This window comes from Syzygium oleosum, unplaced genomic scaffold (assembly GCF_021117445.2).
Source record: "Syzygium oleosum isolate NSW1041296 unplaced genomic scaffold, Sole_v2.1 Sole_v2.37, whole genome shotgun sequence".
Taxonomy (NCBI): domain Eukaryota; kingdom Viridiplantae; phylum Streptophyta; class Magnoliopsida; order Myrtales; family Myrtaceae; genus Syzygium; species Syzygium oleosum.
In genome coordinates, this window is record NW_026607521.1 from 2056720 (window position 1) to 2062792 (window position 6073).

A 6073-nucleotide genomic window follows, 5' to 3' on the forward strand; every position below is an offset into this window, starting at 1 on the left:
TAGGTCTCATTCTCATTATGCCATGCACCAAGCTAATGCGAGCCAAGTATATCGGCGCCGTTTGATTTGATGAGATTCACGTGGGACTTGTATGGTCCGATGGTTCACATGAACCTAGTGCACATGCGAATGCCAAGTCGGGTGAAAAGAACCTGTACCTATCAAGATGAAGGAGTAATGCACAAGAGACATGCCTGCATGATTGTTACATGGAAACTGATTTGAGAAGATGATTCATAAAACTACGTAGGCACATTTAAGCACCCAATAAGCACCCACTGAATTTTAGTTTAAGACAGCTTAAATTGCTGTTCTCTGCATTTTTTCGTCGGTGCCGGTTCCCATACCGATCCTTGCCCATTTCTTTTGCTTCAGTGTCTTCTGGCCTGATTCCTTCTGATCGGCTTGTGCTTGCTCAGCTATCCCATGCGCCTCCACCGAACCCATAGCGCCTCCATTATCAGCTGCTTCTCTTGATGATAATAGAGTGCAGCTGCTTCTCTTGATGTAATAGAGTTCATGTTCTTCAATGGTAACGGTCCTGTGCTCACCCATCTTGATGAACCGAGAAAAGCAAAAAGAGGCATCTTCGTTGGTTCCATATTTTTAGTTCCGACATTACATCAATACGTCGCAGTTGTAACCTGAACATACCCGAGTTTTCAGGACTGTATATAGTGGTAGTGTGCTGTGTTATAACAGCGGAACTGGACGAATGCTCTATCCAGAACACATGAACAGAGTGCTAGGCCTCATGGATTGGTCCTGTATGCAAAACTGGACGAATGCTCTATCCAGAACACATGAACAGAGTGCTAGGCCTCATAGATTGGTCCTGTATGCAAATAAGGATCGAATAGATACAAATAACGCTCGCCCTATAACACGTCTCGCGACAATATAACTAACCTTTCCCATGGTGCAAGAGCCGAAATTGTACTGGAACTGGAGCACGACGGGGAGCATTAGTTCAGCATGCAAGTCCTAAGGCGAAAGCTCTGTTATAGAAAAGTTTATCTCGTGCCAGTTTATACTCACCAATACAAAGAAGAAGTAGGCTAGTTCGAAAGAGTATTGCATAAGAGCAAAATTCATGTTTTTTTCAACCAGATCTCTTGTGGACTCTCAAACGTAGGGAACCGACTTATTCCGGGTGAAGTGCTTACTTTATTCCCATAGAAGCATTTAAAAGAACCGAAAAAACTCCATACATAGCCATGATAATCATCCTAAAAACGTCTCTTGGCAATTGAAATTTGTTCGGTACCGGAGCAATCTACCTTCTACATCAGCTAGTCACACCAAAATTGGCTATGATGTAACTCACGGATTCGATGTCGAGTTAGCAATTACAAGTCCCATTCTTGTCTTATAGATTTATCTAACAATAGTGTAATCATCATTTGAGAAGCTAAAAATCAGCTTGCAGTCTGCTCTGCGCCTCACTGATTCAAGTGTTCCAAGATACAACAGAGATGTCATAAACACATGATGCTTGAAATTTTGCAAACTTAAGAAAGCTTGAGAATCTTTATGGCTACTTCCGATTAATGGCACAAATGATAACCAAAACTACGTATTCGACCCTGCAAGAAGTACCCAAGAACAAGTCAATCGCTGGAATAATTAATTGACTTTGAACAGAACAGGGCTTCATACAAAATACTAGTGATCAAGTCGTTATGGATTCTTCAACTTCCATTGCTGAATCACTGGTGAAGTCTCCAAAGACATAACTTCGCGCATGATGTACATTCAGGTTTTGGAATTGACTCTGCTCGTGAATTGCATCTTCAGATGCTTCTAATAATTGCGAGATTTATTCCGATATATGCGTCTTCAGTGTCTCTAACCAATAATTTGCTAGAATTCCAGCTTGAACACGGTCGGTTTCCGCCGTTTCATTGTTGGCTTCAGGTAACAAAATAGGAAATCAAATTTTTGTTTATATTCACTCAGTGAAATAAAACAATCTTCATCTCCTACCTACAAAAAGAGTAATCTTTTGATAAGGTAAGCAGGGCATCTAAAGAACAGAGGATCCGAGTTGCCACCTATCTTTTCTTTCTGGACAATAACAGACTTACAATCTTCAAGCTTGTACTATTCGTCCTTTCAGATCTCAGCAGCCTCCCACCGCCTCCATTGCTGTATCGAAGAGCGCATGAAGTCAAAGGTATGACATTGGAGTATTTATCCGGGAGAAATTTTGGGAAATTAGGAGGCCGAATCTTGCCAAATTAAGCAACAGTAATGCCGCACCTTTGTTTGTGTACATAGAATTGTGGAAACACAGACAATCACATGGACCACGGCGAGCACAAAGATGAAAATGTGTAGATGATGTAGTGCTGTAAGTGATAACAATGGCACCTATTCCTGAAAAAAGAGATACAAAAGGCCATAGCAATTCAAGATACTGGCACCACCGAAAGTCCTAACTTTATGTACAGAATGCAGTCAAGTCATAAAACCTTTCAATCGGTTCTGTGTCTGTGTAAAAATAGATTTTTTCCGATGCACGAGAGACCATTTGACTGCAATAATCGGTCGCAAGAAACGCTTCAACGAGAAGACCGCGTCATCCTCCGTTGGTTCCACTGGAAGAAGAGTCCGACTTTCTGCAAGGTCCCAATTCTTGTTATAAACACCAGGAGCAGCGATATGGAAACCAAGCAGCATCAAAGCTCCAAGCCACTGCAATACATTCACGCGCAAAACTCTGAAAACTTGATGTATCATTTCGTGCTGCGTAAGTACGTATGTCATTTTCTTTACTTTTCCTGTCTGCTCTCACCTTCTTTGATCTTTTGCAAGGCATCAAGGAGAGGCTTCTGCTGTTTCTCGTAGTGTCTGCGATATTTGACAAACTACAGAGTGACTTACTATACCATGAACAAGGTCTTTCCCGAGAGAGTACAACACAACGTTGGAGATGTCAAGGAACAAAATGCATTTAGCTGCCTCGCCGGCCCAATGAAGGGACCTTTCACGAGAAAAGAGATCACCCCTTCGATGCAACAAACTACGGCCACCACCCACGTCGGTGCGAACTCTAAAGTTGTCCCCTCGACTCCGTCCTCAGCCATTCTCTCTCTCTCTCTCTCTCGACAACCCGGTCTGTGCAAACTCCTCGATTCTTAACTGATGATGAAGGTGGATTTCGAGAGAAGATGGAATATAAAGAAGTGGCAAGTTGGCGTCCCCCGTTGACAAAAAGAAAATCTCTATTATTGCCTCAAACTCACGAGCAGGAGTGAGTCATTTGTTTGATCGATATGGTGAAAGGCGAAAGCTTGTTCGTACTTGGTAGATAACATCGTCAGCTCCTTTTTATTCTGCTCTAATCTCCCCACGTCAAGGAATTCCCACTTAAAAGACCCGCTAAAAATACAAACATTCTGGTATAATTTTTGAATTGTGATTGACTTTGTCCATCACATCATTCATAGAGCGAACCTATTCATATCTTTTCCACGCAAACATTGTCGGAGTGGACCTCATGCAACACGCGTGCGTCGTGAATGTATCTTGTCGTTTGGTTTTGGTGTGGCCGAGTCTGAAACGATTGAATCCTACTATGTCGATTGGCCCGGATGTATGTGGATGGATGTCCCTGGTCCATCTAATAGTGTGTCTTAAGAGCTATCTATCTCTCGTTCTTACGTTACTTCTGCAACTTCATGATTCACTTGCCTCTTGTCCTAAATCGCAAATTCTTCCTACACACAGTATTCTGATTTTGCAACTTCATGCACAGTTTTAGTATGGCCATACTTGGTATATCAGTTTTATTATTTACCTTTTCCCGATCAATTTGTTTTTTTTTTATAAGTCAAGGTATATAATTAAGCAATTACATATTTTGTAACATATAGAAATAATTCCTGAGACCTCTAATTATATTGCATGAACCCATCGTTTTTTTTCTAGGAACGTAAATGTGGAATAGTTGAGTTTAAACTAGTTAATTAAAAAATATAATGGTTTCCAAGTAATGTGAAGGGAAGGGAATAGAGTGTTGTGAAGGCTTGGCTCAACCACAAACCTCCATTCTACTCGACTTTCTTTTGTGTTATAGATGGGCCAAACCTTAGAAAACCTATCTACGCAACGGTTTGGTAATCTTAACGAAATTCTGATTCTGAACTACTAAACCTTTTGCGGCGACACCAATCAAGCCCTAATGGATTCATCCTTGTAAAACCCCAAGAAATTAATATCTTAAGGCAACAAGATTTGCGGCTAAAGGTAGCCAAATCTTGTGTTTAATAATATTTTTGAACATCGCTAATGAAAGGTACATGTGCCTATTTATAGGCTTTAAAGGTTAACTATCTAAAGTAACAAATAACAAAATATCAATTACATCAAATCAAAATCAAGACAAAATCTCCTAAATATATTTATATCTCTAACACAGGAAAATAATCACGGAGGAAATCTCTGCTGAGCTGTAGCCTTGCTGTCTAACATCCCCCCACAAGCTGATGTGGCAGGAGTCATAGTAAGCTTGATCTGAAGAAGTCGGAACCGAGGAGTGGAGAGGCCTTTAGTGAAGATGTCGGCTGGTTGATCATGAGTGGAGATGTACTGAACATGAAGTTGTCCTTTGGCCACACGCTCACGCACAAAGTGGTAGTCAATCTCTACATGTTTAGTGCGAGCATGGAAGATGGGATTGCCAGTAAGAGAGATAGCAGAAAGATTATCACACCAAAGGCCAAGAGGAGCAGGCAGATGAACATGAAGATCGCGTAGTAGAGCTTCTATCCAAATGAGTTCTGCAGTAATGTCAGCAAGACACTTAAACTTAGCTTCGGTACTGGATTGATTTGCGGGAGCTCCATGAAATGAGATTTGAACCTAAGAAGATGCCAAACCCGCCAACAGAGCGACGAGTATCTGGAGCATTAGCCCATTCCGCATCGGAAAAAGCATGCATCTGAAAAGAAGAGTTGGGAGTGAAGAGAATACCATGATGTTGAGTGCCTTTGATGAAATGAAGGATCCTTTTAACAAATTGCCAGTGGATCTTAGTGGGAGAGTGCATGAACTGACAAGCTGTGTTGACAGCATATGCGATATTTGGGTGAGTGAGCGTGAGATATTGTAGAGCCATTACAATGCTGCGATATAGCGATGGATCGGAGAAGGGTGCACCAAGATGGGCAAACGGGGCACCGGCCGAAGTGATACATGGCGTGGAAATAGGACGAGCCTTAGTCATTTTGGCCCGCATAAGCAAATTTGCAACATATTTAGCCTGATGGAGAATAATACATCGGTCTGTCCGTTCTATTTCAATGCCAAGAAAGTAATGAAGCTCTCCCAGATCTTTTGCAGAGATTTAATGAGAGCCGACAATGGCGCATTAGGTGACCCAGTGATAATAATGTCATCAATATAAACCAGAAGGAAGATACTATAATGAGTTGTATAAAGAATAAATAGTGAGGAATCGGCAATTGAAGGAATGAAGCCCAGTTGAACTAGAAAAGCACTGAGGTGTTGATGCTAGGCTTGAGGAGCCTGTTTGAGACCATAAAGAGATTGCTATAATTTGCAGACATAACGGGGATGAGCAGAATCAACAAAGCCATGGGGCTGCTCCTATGAAAATTTCTTCTGTTAGATGACCATGAAGAAAGGCGTTCTTCACATCAAGCTGTCGGAGTTGCCACCCACAAGAAAAGGCAATAGAGAGGACAATGCGAACTGTCACATTCTTGACGACAGGGCTGAAAGTCTCATTGTAGTCGATGCCTTCTTGTTGATGGAATCCCTTTGCAACCAATAGGGCTTTATACCGCTTAAGAGAACCATCGGCACGGAGCTTAACCTGGAAGACCCATTTGCAGCCGATGGGTTTACAATTCGGAGGAGGAGACACTAATGTCCAGGTCTGATTTTTTATGGGGGTAGTGTATTCATCTGCCATAGCCGTACGCCAATTTGCATCTTTCACAGTTTGACTAAAGCAAGAAGGTGTGACAAAATTTGACATAGAGGTGGCCAACGCATAAGTGTGATCAGTGCGAATGTGTCTACGGGCTAAAGTGCCATCATGAAG

The 6073-nt window shown here is 41.9% G+C and overlaps 1 long non-coding RNA gene across 2 annotated transcripts; it reads right to left on the bottom strand.

Moving 5' to 3' along the window:
* Positions 1-1317: 1317 nt before the first annotated feature.
* Positions 1318-3343, bottom strand: LOC130135783 (uncharacterized). Of its 2 annotated transcripts, none has more exons than XR_008815017.1 (2): positions 2088-3343; positions 1318-1986 (listed from the first exon to the last, which is right to left on the bottom strand). It is a non-coding gene; the product is annotated as an uncharacterized LOC130135783 (long non-coding RNA). The 2 variants fall into 2 exon arrangements; XR_008815018.1 differs by having other exon boundaries at positions 1318-2002.
* Positions 3344-6073: the final 2730 nt, after the last annotated feature.